Below are 15975 nucleotides of genomic sequence, written 5' to 3'. Positions count from 1 at the left end.
GTTATCTCATTTCCTTTGGTAAATAAATTTTTAAAAGATAGTTTATTGTAGATAAATGGTCTTGTCCACATGGGCTAAAAATAGAAAGTTCATTTATCTCATGATTTTTTAATAGTATTGTTGAATGAGAGGAGGTGAAGTATAAAGAAATGTTTATTTTAAATGAAATGAAATGCAGATTTCCAAACATAGTAGCAGATTTCCAGGTATCTCAAATAACAGCAGTCACCTAGAACACCAAGTACCAAACTTTCCTCAAAAAATATACAGTCTCCCCTCTGTCCAAAAACATAATAAATAAATCTGTGAGACCGAACATACCAACAGACAATGGCTAAAGCACACATTAGAATTCTAACCCACAATCTCTGCAGAAGTACCCTGGCAAGCCAAATCGCAGCCAGTGTAGTGACCAATTTAGGAAATCAAACCATAATTTTGTAGCAATCAGCTCAGAATGGTTAGGGCCTGATTAATGACAGCTTCCCTATATTTCTGACCCCACTTCCAACTTAGGACCAACCAGAGAAAGCCATGTGTATTAGTCCATTTTCACACTGCTAATAAAGACATACCTTAGGCTGGGAAGAATAAGAGGCTTAATTGGACTTACAGCTCAACATGGCTGGGGAAGGTCTCAGAATCGTGGCGGGAGGCAAAAGGCACTTCTTACATGATGGCGGCAAGAGAAAATCAGGAAAAAGCAAAAGCAGAAACCCCTGGTAAACTGATCAGATCTAGTGAGACTTATTCACAATCACGAGAATAGTATAGGAAAGACCAGCCTCCATGATTCAATTACCTCCCCCTAGGTCCCTCCCACAACATGTGGGAATTATGGGAGATACAATTCAGTTGAGATTTGAATGGGGACACAGTCAAACCATATCACCATATAGTGCCTCAAGCCAATAATATGAAATAACTGACTTCTACTTAGTCCCGCTTCACTTCCCCATGTCAATAACCTCTAACAGAGCACACGTGAAGATCATCCTTTTATCACTCATGTGCCTGGGTTGGAATCTCTGCCAAACATAAGTTGTAGTGACTGACACCTTTGCAATAACAAGCTCTGAATAGCCTGTTTATTGTCATTTAAATAGCCTACATTTAGGTCCACAAACCATATAAATCTTACTCTCTTCTAGTAACCGATGAATAAGTGTTAATTAAAATATTAGCAAACATAATGATAAAATCAAGGAAGGCAGTGTGAGTATAATACTATGAGATCTAATAATATACTATATTTTCAGCTTTTATGAAAAAGTCAATATCTATATAGATAATAAAAAGTCATTTGATAAAAAAAATCAATATTTATTCCTAAGAATTCCACCAGAAAATAGAAATTAACACCTTCTTGAAAACATCTATAAATTTAGTATTAAAATAGAATAGAAAAATTGTAGAGACAAATGCACAAAGATTAGCATCAAAGGAAGGGGGACTTGTACCTTCAGTATTATTTGCTGAGGACATCAGTCTGCAACTTTTAATTGATTTTAAACTTTAAAAATCAATTATAAGATAAAAATAGGAGAAAAGGGGAAAAAAGTTTATTTTTAGAATTGATATGATTTACTCAAAAATTTTTACTGTCATAGGATATAAACTTAAATTATAGAAATTCATAGATTTTATATAAACAAAAAACTACCAGAAAGAGAATAAAAAGGTATCAAAAACTCTACTTACAAGAAAAAATTACTGGAAGTTAAAAGGAAACACTAACTGATACAATGAAAATGTCACTCCTGAAAGACACAAAATTACACTCAAAGACATTGCATGCTGCTCAATAGGATTATTGAAAAACATAAAGGTGGCTGGGCATGGTGGCTCAGGCCTATAATCCCAGCATTTTGGGAGGCCGAGTTGTGCAGATAATTTGAGGTCAGGGGATCGAGACCAGCCTGACTAACATGGTAAAACCCTGTCTCTAAAAAAAAATACAGAAAAATTAGCCAGGCATGGTGGCACATGTTTGTAGTCCCAGCTACTCAGAAGGTTGATGCAGGAGAATCGCTTGAACACAGGAGGCAGAAGTTGCAGTGAGCTGAGATCATGCCACTGCACTCTACGTTGGGCGACAGAGTGAGACTCCATCTCAAAATAATAATAATAATAAAATAAATAGATAAATAAAAAACATGAAGGTTGAGTTGTTTCTAAATTAATTATAAATTTAATTTGATCACAATAAAGATGCAATTAAATGTATATTTGTAGAGCTAGGCCACTTGATAATAAAATTCACATGAAAAAATAAATATGAATCATAAAGACACAAGGTATAAATGACCGTTTCAGATATAAAATATATACACTGAATTTTCTACAATAAATTAACATGTTAATGACATGTAAATGAAATATAAAACAGAAACAAGCAAAAATGCTTATGAAAATTTAGTATACTATATCATTGGGCCAAAGGTGTATTGAAATGACTAGGTAACCATTTAGAAAAAGGCAAAATGACATTTATTTTTCACATTATATGCAATACCAAGTTTCAAAATGAGTAAGATTTCTAAAGGTCATGAAACAGACAAACATATAATGAAAGTACTAAGAAAAACATGGGTGAATTTCTCTTCAATTTGAGCAAAAGAGAACCTTTCTAAGCATTGTTCAAAAACCAGATTCAATAAAAGAAAAAAATTGATAAATTTTACAACATCTACACATAAAAACTTTTGACGTGGCAGTGATTACCAAGAGCAAACTCAAGATAAGAAATTAGGAGAAGAGAGTTATGACAAATATAGCAACTAAAGGGATACAATTTACAATATATTAGTAGATACGCAACATTGAGGAGGAAAGGCCAAAACATGAGAAAAACGGGAAAAGTGAAAATAAAATTAAATACTAAAGATGTAAAGTGTCTCTTAAAATATGAATTTTTTTACTTTAAATAAAAAAGTGCTAATCTATACTTTTCTGAGTAACTTCTTAATTATCATACTGGAAAAATTAAAAGTTTGACAATGTTCTCTTGGGGAGGCTGCATGAAACAATTACTCTCATAAACTGCAGGTATTCAAGTAAAGTGGCTAATGCTCTTATTTTTGGTGGTGGAATCCGCCTTGACCACCATGCCCCTTCCCCGAATACCCTGGCACAAGATTAGCCAGACAGGCACAGGAGAGATTTCAGATTCCTCTTTCCCGTTGGACAGAGCCTGTTGTACTGTGTACAACATCCACAACTATTCCAAGCCACTCGGCTTTCATTATTTGCTGAAAACCATGCCATCTTTCTTTATTATTACTTTCAGTGGTATTTGGTATAAGCAACCTATTCTCTCATTTGTCTTTCTGAAAAAACTAAATTTGTTTAGAATGATGTTAGTAAGCCTTTTTAACCACTCTGGTTATCTTATTCTTCTTTGAACTTCCACATTGACTGACTACACAGTGTCTTTCATGTGCTAGACTTTCAATAGTAAAGAGCATCATTTCTATACTTAAAAAGGTAAAATAAAATATAGGCAACATAATCTTTAGAATTCTATTTAATAAAGCTAACATTACCAGGAAAGTTTTTTCTGACCAAACCAATGCCATTCTCTTATTTTAAATCACACAAATTAAATTCATTTTCAAATAATCTCCTTTACAATGTGGTCATGACTTTCAAAATCGATCTTATTCTTCAAGGTTTCTGGTTATGTTTAGAAAACATATCAGGCCATCATAAAATAGATCCAAACTAGCAAATCATTTTGTTTTAACAGGAGTCTCTTTTAGATTACCCTATAGCTTTCTGTAGGTATCAGTCACACTTTCTATAAAACTAAACCCATTTTCTCTTCTCCCTGGGTACATAACTATATTATATGGCTCAGTGTTCCTTGCAGAAATGTGGCCATATAACTGAGTTTTAGCCAATGGAATGTGAGAGACGTGATGTGAGCTTCTTCTAGACCTAGCTTTTAAGACCCTTAAAGGATGATCTCTATGCCCTTTCCTCTATTGCTTGCTTAATGCAATCGTCACTGTGAATTTGGAGTCCATCTAAAAAGGTAGTAAGCCATGATGTAGAAGACTCCTGGATGCTCAAATCGCCTTCTAAATGGAGGAGAGATACCGGCCCATCAAAAACTCATTTTGAACTTTAAGAAAATCAACATTAGTTATATTTGAGCAATCATAGAGTTTGGGGTTGTTTTTATAGAAACTCTCATTAGCAGAACTAATACATGGCCATCTAAAAGAAGAAAAATATCTTACAGAAAGTAAACAGAGATGTCTTAAACACTGATTGGCACTAGATTATGCACATCAGATGAAGGAATTTTTTTAATAAAACTGTATGTTGTTGATTGGGATTTTAATCCAAATGTTTTATCTTAAAGTGAGAAAAAGAAAAGAGATGGGACATAGGCGGAGGTAAGGACAGATAATTTGTTAGGTATAAGAAAATAATGAATCAGGTAGATAAACAAGAGTGTGGCAAAAAAAAAAAAAAACAAAAAAAAAAAAACAAGGAAAATTAGTATTAATCACACTCAGTTAAGGTGCTTTAAACTTTTAAATTCCATCCTTCTCATATTCCTCTGACAAACTTATTACAAACATAAACAATGTTGTCTTTTGTTTTGCATATTGGTTTGATGCCGTATTTTCTTGACCCCATTTTATTCAGAAATGTTATGTCATAAATCTGATTTGAGAAATGTTTTAAGTCTCAAGGTAGCTAACAGATTAAAACTGAAAAGATTATGATGTTCAGATTTTCTGTGAATCTCTGAAAGGTTAACATTTTATGGAGAATTTGATCGATTTTTGAGTGAACTTTTAGTTGCCAGAAATAGATCTTCTGTCTCAAATGATTCTGTGTGACCTTTATAACCTTTATATCTGAAAGTACTGTGCAAGTACCTTTTGATGATTTTCAAAGAAGTTAGGATTTGATGTGAAGATCAGAGATCTTTTTTTTTTTTTTTTTTTTTTTTTCTCATTTAGGGATAGAGAGATGAGGATTCTAGGCAAGTAGCTGACAACTGAATCATTAAATTGTTAATAGTCCAAAACTGTTTAAATGTCCAATAGATAATTTGAAATAATCTTTCTAGTAATTTTCAGTGCTACATCACTTAAACACGCTGGCAATTATGGCACACCCATGTGATCTCTTTCCACATTAAACTTTCCTTTAAAATAAGCTTTTAAATGCCAATATAACAATTCTTTTACATCTAACAAATTGTGAGGCTATTTTAATCTATATCCTTCAATGAAATAGACAATACTTTTCGTGATTACAATACACTTATATTCAATTATTTTAGGAAAAAAATGGACAATGGTAGAAACTTTAGAGAAATAGATTTTAATTTTCTATTATCTAAAATCAAACCACAGTGGTCTTTTCCTGATATTGTATAATGTTGAAGATAGCTTTTTTTTTATTTGGAAAATAATTTTTGGAGACAAGAAAAGTATCTGCTTTCAGATTGATGCTTAAAGCAATTTTCAGAAAATATAATACTTTAATATGCCATTAACCCAACTCTTTTTCTGTGTAGACAAAAGTAACGCACTCAGTATTTTTCGTACTAGATGGACAACTTATTTGGTGATGGATAAATTAGCTTCATTCTTTTGACTGTCAATGTTTTATTATTCTTTGCAGCATCTATAAAGTGAAATTTATGATATTGTACATTTATCCAGGATTCTAGCTGAACTTAGGATGATATTTATAAAAAAAAAAAAAACCCTATTAAAAAGGGGGAGTATCCATGTATTTAAACTTATAAACAAAACTGGAAAAACATACTACCACTTAATACTAGCAGTATTTGTAGTAAAAGTCAAGAATATATGACAGTAAAAATTTGTTAAATCTATTTTTTGTTACATGTTTATGGAAACATATTCCATTTTTTTTTTATTTTAATGTTAGTTAACAATTTTGTACGTTTACCAGGTACCGGGTATTCTGTTAGGCATTCCTCCATTCAATCTTGACAATCATCCTATGGGATAGACACTATTATTGCACCAAATTTACAAAAGACAAAACTTTTTTTCTTATGAAATCCTTTCTTGGATCAGAATATATGCGATACATTGTATTGAACATTATAAAATCACTTAATCTTAACAACTCCTTGAGGTAGACACTTTTACTATCTTAATTTTCAAGATGAAAAAATTGGGGTTAGAAAAGTTAAATAATTTTCCCAATGTCATACAACTACTAAGCAGTACGGCGAATGTACAAACTCAATCAGTCTGGCTCCAAAATACTGCTTCAAGCCTTTCTCTCAAAATTTATTTTTTGTTTATTATTTTCGTTAAGAGGTTAAGGAACCTTTTTGAGTTCCATTATTTTCTAATTTTCCCCATTCTCTCCATGAAATTTTAATAGTACAGATACATTTTTTTTTATTGTACTTTAAGTTCTAGGGTACATGTGCACAACGTGCAGGTTTGTTACCTAAGTATACATGTGCCATGTTGGTGTACTACAACCATTAACTCGTCATTTACATAAGGTATATCTCCTAATGCTATCCCTCCTCCCAACTCCCACCCCACAACAGGACGCAATGCGTGATGCTCCCCTTCCTGTGTCCAAGTGATCTCATTGTTCAATTCCCACCTATGAGTGAGAACATGCGGTATTTGGTTTTCTGTTCTTGCAATAGTTTGCTGAGAATGATGGTTTCCAGCTGCATCCATGTCCCTACAAAGGACACGAACTCATCCTTTTTATGGCTGCATAGTATTTCATGGTGTATATGTGCCACATTTTCTTAATCCAGTCTGTCACTGATGGACATTTGGGTTGATTCCAAGTCTTTGCTATTGTGAATAGTGCCACAATAAACATATGTGTGCATGTGTCTTTATAGCAGCATGACTTATAATCCTTTGGGTATATCCCCAGTAATGGGATGGCTGGGTCAAATGGTATTTCTAGTTCTAGATCCTTGAGGAATCGCCACACTGTCTTCCACAATGGTCGAACTAGTTTAGAGTCCCACCAACAGTGTAAAAGTATTCCTATTTCTCCACATCCTCTCCAGCACCAGTTGTTTTCTGATTTTTTAATGATTGCCATTCTAACTGGTGTGAGATGGTATCTCATTGTGGTTTTGATTTGCATTTATCTGATGGTGAGTGATGATGAGAATTTTTTCAGGTGTCTGTTGGCTGTATGAATGTCTTCTTTTGAGAAGTGTCTGTTCATGTCCTTTGCCCACTTTTTGATGGGGTTGTTTGTTGTATATTCTGTTGATTTGGGGTGGAGAGTTCTGTAGATGTCTATTAGGTCTGCTTGGTGCAGAGTTGAGTTCAATTCCTGGATATCCTTGTTAACTTTCTGTGTTGTTTATCTGTCTAATGTTGACAGTGGGGTGTTAAAGTCTCCCATTATTATTGTATGGGAGTCTAAGTCTCTTTTTAAGTCTCTAAGGACTTGCTTTATGAATCTGGGTGCTCCTGTATTGGGTGCATATATTTTTATGAAAGCTCTTCCTGATGAATTGATCCCTTTACCATTATGTAATGGCCTTCTTTGTCTCTTTTGATCTTTGATGGTTTAAAGTCTGTTTTATCAGAGACTAGGATTGCAACCACTGCTTTTTTTCTTTGTTTGTTTTCCATTTGTTTGGTAGCTCTTCCTCCATCCCTTTATTTTGAGCCTATGTGGATCTCTACATGTGAGATGTATCTCCTGAAATTAGCAAACTGATGGTTCTTAACTCTTTATCCAATTTTCCAGTCCATGTATTTTAATTGGACCATATAGTCCATTTACATTTAAAGTTAATATTGTTATGTGTGAACTTGATCCTGTCATTATGATATTAGCTGGTTATTTTGCTCACTAGTTGATGCAGTTTCTTCCTAGCATTGATGGACTTTACATTTTGACATGTTTTTGCAATGGCTGGTACCTGTTGTTCCTTTCCATGTTTAGTGCTTCCTTCAGGGTCTCTTGTAAGGCAGGCCTGGTGGTGACAAAGTCTCTAAGCATTTGCTTGTCTGTAAAGGATTTTATTTCTCCTTCACTTATGAAACTTAGTTTGGCTGAATATGAAATTCTGGGTTGAAAATTCTTTTCTTTAAGAATGTTGAATGTTGGCCCCCACTCTCTTCTGGCTTGGAGAGTTTCTGCTGAGAGATCTGCTGTTAGTCTGATGGGCTTCCCTTTGTGGGTAACCCAACCTTTCTCTCTGGCTGCCCTTAACATTTTTTCTTTCATTTCAACATTGGTGAATCGGACAATTATGTGTCTTGGAGTTGCTCTTCTCAAGGAGTATACTTGTGGCGTTCTCTGTATTTCCTGATTTTGAATATTGGCCTGCCTTACTAGGTTGGGGAAGTTCTCCTGGATGATATCTTGCAGAGTGTTTTCCAACTTGGTTCCATTTTCCCCGTCACTTTCAGACACACCAATCAGATGTAGATTTGGTCTTTTCACATAATCCCATACTTCTTGGAGGCTTTGTTCATTTCTTTTTACTTTTTTTTCTCCACACTTCTCTTTTCGCTTCATTTCATTCATTTGATCTTCAATCCCTGATACTCTTTCTTCCAGTTGATTGAGTTGGTTACTGAAGCTTGTGCGTTTGTCACGTAGTTCTCATGTTATGGTTTTCATCTCTATCAGTTCTTTTAAGGTCTTCTCTGCATTGATTATTCTAGTTATGCGTTCATCCATTCTTTTTTCAAGATTTTTAGTTTCTTTGCGCTGGTTATGTAGTTCCTCCTTTAGCTCTGAGAAGTTTGATCTACTGAAGCCTTCTTCTCTCAACTCATCAAAGTCATTCTCCATCCAGCTTTGTTCCATTGCTGGCGATGAGCTGCGTTCCTTTGGAGAGGGAGATGTGCTCTGATTTTTTGAATTTCCAGCTTTTCTGCACTGCTTTTTCCCCATCTTTGTGGTTTTATCTGCCTTTGGTCTTTGATGATGGTGACGTACTGATGGGGTTTTGATGTGGGTGTCCTTTTTGTTTGTTAGTTTTCCTTCTAACAGTCAGGAACCTCAGCTGTAGGTCTGTTGGAATTTGCTTGAATCCACTCCAGACCCTGTTTGCCTGGGTATCAGCAGTGAAGGCTCCATTGAAAATGCAGAAATCACCCATCTTCTGTGTCACTCACGCTGGGAGCTGGAGGCTGGAGCTGTTCCTATTCGGCCATCTTTGGCGCCGCTGCCTACAGATACATTTTTAAGTATTCTATGTCTATATGTGCCTTGTGCATAAAAGAGGAAGATTTTGTTCATACCTCAGGAAGCAATTTTTACACCTATTGGAAAGATAGCACCCTTGTTGTGAGGGTATGACTTACAAGGATGGAAAATATATTTAAACTGAGGCCTCTTTGGAGTATCACCTTTAAACTCTAAGAGAGGGGGCCCTTCCCTGGCTCCTATACAGTAGAAAATCCTACTTTAGTCCTATTTCCATGTCTGCCATGGGGCAAGGAAACCAAGAGACTCAAGGATGTATAATCCTACGCTCTACTTTTCTGCTGAAATACACAATCAGATAATAAGAATTTCCAGTTCAATTGGACTGGCTCCTGCTTCTACTTGGGTCATTTCCATAAGTTTAAGTCTAAATACATGGCAGCATGTGCATCTCTGGCCACAAGTGCAGTTGTTACAGGAGTCTTTAAATAGCATTTGGATGTATAAGCTGTGATGTCTATATATATATGTGCAACAGGTCCTGTGTGATGCACAACACAGCAGGAAGAAGAAAAGGTAATAGTCCACAGGCCAGGAAATAGGTGCCAGGCTGCTTCTTCTGGGCATTCTCAATGCAGAACTCTAAAAAGCTTAAGAATTCTAAACTGGAACATGGACTTTAAGAAAGAATGTCATAGGCCAAGCGTGCTGGTCGTGCCTGTAATCCTAGCATTTCAGGAGGCCAAGCTGGGTGGATCACTTGAGGCCAGGAGTTGGAGACCAGCCTGGCCAACATGATGAAAACCTGTCTCTACCAAAAAATACAAAAATTAGCGGTACATTGTGGCGCACACCTGTAATCCAGCTACTCGGGTGGCTGACGTATGAGAATCGCTTCAGCCAGGGAAGCTGAGGTTACAGTGAGCTGTGATTATGGCACTGTCACTCCAACCTATGTGACAGACAGACCCTGTAACAACAGGAAGGAAGGAAGGAAGGAAGGAAGGAAGGAAGGAAGGAAGGAAGGAAGGAAGGAAGGAAGGAAGGAAGGAAGGAAGGAAGGAAGGAAGGAAAGTAGTGAGGGAGGGAGGGAGGAAGGAAGGAAGGAAGGAAGGAAGGAAGGAAGGAAGGAAAGAAGGAGGAAGGGAGGGTGGGTTCTAAAAGAATATTTATTGAAGTTGGAAGATAGACTACATATTATTTAAAACTTTGTTAGCCTGATTTATAAGTTTCAAATATTGTGACACAGAGTATATTGACTTTCCATTATACTTTTATATTTGGAAAGAAATGGTCTTACCTATCTAACTGCAGAAAACACACAATCTTAATCCTTATGCTGAATTGCTTCTTCAAATCTAAATGGAAAATGAGTGGATGAAAATAGCCAAGCACTGATTCTAGCCTTCCTATGTTAAAGGGAAGAAACATCCTCTCCTTGATTGTATTTAATTTACCATTTATTTGAAAAGTCTGTAAATTATATGTGAACACACACAAAAAAATGATGGAATGAAAGGTAAATGTAAAGGCGAAGAATGGAATTCTAAAAACAGTATATAAGAATGCATGAGGGAATCATTTTGTTAGCTTATGAGTGGTATCTTTGAGGATGGTGTCCTAAAATGGAGTCTATCTCATAATTTCCTAGAACTATGGACTTTATTCTGTACCACTGCTTTCTCCAACTGTTTGTTGATGGTAAAGAAATTCAGTGATTTCCACTTAATAACTAGTCTTTAAAGCATTGTTTATGAGATTTGGCAAGCCTTCCTGTGAATTTCTGTTACTGTAATTTAGAAGTTTCAAGAGTTTTTATAGGTTTCCTATCATGTTAACAATCTGTCTTATTCAAAGCCTTTTGAAGTTTAAAAATTAGTATATTTTTTATCTGAAAAATGCTTCCAATTTTCAACAAAACACAACTTCAAAAAACCAATACTGTATTAGCTCTGTGCTTAGCAATGATTATGAAGAATAGAAAACAAACATAGCAAGAATAACCAGAGAGGATAAAAAAGAAAAGACATTCATACAAAGTAAAACTTTCTTGATAGAGAACTTCCAACCACAAAATCATTAAAAGTTGATATATATTCATTTTGAAAATGTTGTTTGAAATCTCTGTTTATACATGAATAAAACCAGTAGCCAAATCTTATACAAGAAATCTGTGTGCTTTGGGAAAAGAAAATGATAATATAAAAATTGCTCAGAAACTTTACATATTCTATTAAAAAGGTTTCTATCTAATCATTTTAACAGCTTTTCCATTAGAACATTGTGATTTTATAAAGCTAAAATGAAGGTGCTGCTTATATCTAGCACTCTGAAAATTATTCTTAATTCTATAGCGGGAGGCCAGCTGGAATATAGAGTAAGACTTTAGCTTTATTTTGTTCCTAAAATCTCCTCACTAGAATGCTGCTAATGTTTCTGAATCAGCCAATTTGAAAACCAGCTAATGCTATTTACAATGATACTAAATTGCTTGTATAGGATAAATGATACGCAAAACATAATTGAGGTGATTCGTGTTACTATGTGTTATATACATAGTGTTACTATGAATATTATTTGCATTTCCTGATTATTTGCCGATGACTCCGTTTAATAAATCTTTGAGCACATGGGAGAATTTGCTAAGTCTCACTTTTGAATGGAAAATGAAATAAAAGTAAATTCAGATGTGCTTGAAAAAGTACTTTAAGAACCATAGTACAATTACTTTTGGAAATAGTGTCATATTGACATTAACAACATCTGACAATGCTTACATGTAATAATGGAAGATTCTAAATACAACAATAAATGGGACATTGTCCTTGCCTTTGAGGTCACAGTTTATGAATTGACACAGAATATCAGCCCCAAATCATGAAGCCAGTTTTTTATAGGCAAATTTCTGGTTATGGGTTAGAGAGTGATGTCTGGACTAAGCCTGCCGGTATGTACAATAATATATGTGTCTTTTGTGATCCCACTCATTAAATATTCAAGCATAGTCATGGTAGTTCACATTGCATTAATGGGGGTCAAAAGTCACTTTGGAAATAGCTTGACACTAAGATGACAGTAGTGAGATGCTGGTTATATTCTGTGATGGTTATTATTTAGTGTCAACTTGATTGGACTGAAGGATGCAAAGTGGGAAAACAGTGTTTCTTTAATTGTCACTTTTCTTCTTTGAATAATTAATGCTTCTTGTCCACATAATTATAGCCATTCATTGCAGTATCTTTTATATTTTGTAAAAGTTATCTGACAACTTCTAGTTATCACCTATTTTCTCTGCTCCGCCTTTCGGTTATACCCTTAGAAAGTTTTCTACACTTACATTGTTAACCTCCTCTCTTCCAGTTATCTTTCTTGAAGCCATTTGAAATAGGACTTTAATCCTCTACTCCACAGAAACCATTCTAGTTAAAGGCATACTGGAATCACAATGTGAATATAGAACAACACCACAAAGGGTTTTATCATCTGGCAAAAGGAGACTTTCTTTTTCTGTCAGGTGGGCATTTAGATAGCCAGACTATTATAAAAATATATATTTGAAAAAAATATTATTTATAGTAATGGACTGAAAGATAACAGAGAACCTTCACAGTAGCATATGTGGCAGTAATAGGTTGGAAGCACAGCTGATTAGGAAAGGGATTTTTCTCAAACTTGTGACTTAATCTACATACAAAGCAAACAGAAACAAGATGTTGCATACCTAGTTGAAGAGTCCAGGTATCGATTTTTGTTATTCTTGTAAAAACATTAACATTTAATAAAGCAGGCCGGGCGCGGTGGCTCACGCCTGTAATGCCAGCACTTTGGGAGGCCGAGACGGGCGGATCACGAGGTCAGGAGATCGAGACCATCCTGGCTAACACGGTGAAACCCCGTCTCTACTAAAAAATACAAAAAACTAGCCGGGCGAGGTGGCGGGTGCCTGTAGTCCCAGCTACTCGGGAGGCTGAGGCAGGAGAATGGCGTGAACCCAGGGGGCGGAGCTTGCAGTGAGCTGAGATCCGGCCACCGCACTCCAGCCTGGGTGACAGAGCAAGACTCCATCTAAAAAAAAAAAAAAAAAAAAAAAAAAAAAAAAAAAAAAATTTAATAAAGCAAACAGGTATTGGGCTGTTAGCATTCTCTTTTTTTTTTTTTTTTTTTTGACGGAGTCTCACTCTGTTGCCAGGCTGGACTACAGTGGCGTAATCCTGGCTCACTGCAACCTCCGCCTCCCGGGTTTAAGTGATTCTCCTGCCTCAGCCTCCTGAGTAGCTGAGATTACAGGCACCCATAACCACGCCCAGCTAATTTTTGTATTTTTAGTAGAGACAGGGTTTCACCATATTGGCCAGGATGGTCTCGATCTCTTGCCCTTGTGATCTACCTGCCTTGGCCTCCCAAAGTGCTGGGATTACAGGTGTGAGCCACCATGCCCGGCCTGGGCTGTTAGCATTCATATACAAAGAGAGATATGTTGTATGTATTCATACTGGTCACAAGTACCACATGAACTTTGGTATATTGGTGGACATTTTAAATTTAGATAAAATTTAAAGGTCATATTTTTGTAAATTGATGCCTTTGTTTTAGAAAACAATATGGAAAAACACAGTTGGAGTGATATTGGTTTTTATATTCTTTGATACTTATAATTTCACTTCTAAAAATTCATCACATATAAATAATTAAACAATGAAAATAAGAAATGTCCAAGATTTCACTGTAATAAATGTCCAAGATTTATCTGAGGTAGCACAAACCTTAAAAAGATAAACTAACATAGAAAAACAAATACCCAATGAAAGGGAGATGTTGGTATAATGTATGTGTATGCTATATAATATGGTGATGTCCATTATGATACAGAAGAAATGTTCACACTATAGTTTCAAAGCAGAAATAAATGATGTGTTACAAATAATATAATTGCAATAAAATGGAAAAATATGAGCATTTATCTTCTCACAATATTCTTATTGCTTTATTTTATCTATAATCATAAAAATGCATACCACTACATAATTGTTAGATTTGGCGCTTCAATCTAAAACATTTGTAGATGACATAAAATTTTGCTTACATAGGGCTGTTTCTTATTTGGGTGATATGCACTTTGGTAATATTTTACCTTTGCATAAATCTTCAAGACAGAATATTTAATACTCTAAATTTGGGGCTTGAATATATGATTTTCTTTGGACAATGGAAAGAGATAAAATTAATAACATGCTAATTTTGAGCTTAGGTTGTAAGAGGCCCTGCATATTTCTACTTACCAATGTATGCCTCTGCCATTGCCTTGAGAAGAGTGAGTCATGGGTGGTTCACTGGGGCCGAGAAGGAACAGGAATGTAATGCAGAGCCTTCCAACCTGCCCATATACCTGAAACATGGAACAGAGCCACTTCACTGAGCCCTTTAAAGATTATCCAAATTTCTTGTAAACCTAGAGAGATAAGCTTGATCCCGAGAGCAAGCGTTGCTCCCAGCAAGCTGCATATGAGTGAGCATTACAGTTTTTCTGAGCCACTGAATTTTGGGACAGTTTTGGGACAGTTATCTTAAACATTAATATAAAAATAGCTAACTGATACACATAGCTATTGCTTGCCACAGCAGGAAAGAACAAAACATAAATACAAGTACCTAGAAGGAAAAAATAGAGTGAAGAATGAGAAGAGCCAAATCACTCAAAATTAGTCTTACATTTAACAAATGGGGCTAGGTAAAACACCTATAGATTTGAAAATGTGCCTACTGCAACCGTCTTTCTGGTATGTTACAGACTTGTTATATCTTCCCTTTTCTGGGATTTTGGAATGCAGCAGGAAGCTGAATCTAAAAATGTACACTCTAGTGTTTTGTTTTTGTTTTTCAACAAAGGAACACGAACATGTAAATTATTTATTTTCATAAGCTTTTATTTTTTGGAGAAAAAGAGTTAGGGTTTAGTTATAGGCAGCAAAACAATCTATAACAAGGTTTGTGAGTTTCTTTGATATGATTTATCAGTGAAAAAGTTTTGCAGTTAGTGGAGGTGGCCTTTTGAATTTCATGAAAATCCTCATACAAATTAGCTTTATTTTAAATGACTAATATATAAACTTTTCTTATTTTTTTAAGACATGAGATCTCAGTGTGTTGCCCAGGATGGGCAATCATAGCTCAAACTCACTGCAGCCTCAAACTCCAGGACTTAATTAAACCTCCCAACTTAGCCTCCAGAATAGCTAGAACTACAGGTGCACACCACTATGTCTTACAATTTTTTTTATTTTTAATTTTTTTATAAAGACAAGGATCTCACATTTTTGGCCTATACTAGCCTTGAACTCTGCTTCAACTAATCCTCCTGCCTCAGCCTACCAAAAGGTTGAGATTATAAGAGTGAGCTACCATGCCCAACCTTTTTAACTTTTTAAAGATGTTTCTCATTGGCATAAGTATTCATTGAGTGAAAGAATGAATGACTTCATAAAATAAACTGGTGAGCATAATTAAGGATCACTCATCATCCAAGAACTTTGAACATAAGAGAATGGGGACAGTGAGGACCAAACTCTACAAACCAATCAATAGTTATAAAATTTTATGAAGATGGGATTTCCTTTGTTTCTCAATTGAAACTAGGACTAAGACTGTCTTGGCTTTACTATAATCTTAACAAGACCTAACCAACTCTAAATTTAGTCACCAGGCCTTGATAACTATTAACTGTGAGTGGAGGGGCAGTATTTAAATATATCTGGGCTTAAAAAAATAGATGTGTTTGAAACTAAAACTCTTTGTTGTAAGATTTTTACCTTTAAA

The sequence above is a fragment of the Macaca mulatta genome, chromosome 14 (genome assembly GCF_049350105.2).
Source record: "Macaca mulatta isolate MMU2019108-1 chromosome 14, T2T-MMU8v2.0, whole genome shotgun sequence".
Taxonomy (NCBI): Eukaryota; Metazoa; Chordata; class Mammalia; order Primates; family Cercopithecidae; genus Macaca; species Macaca mulatta.
This window is presented reverse-complemented; position numbering follows the sequence as displayed.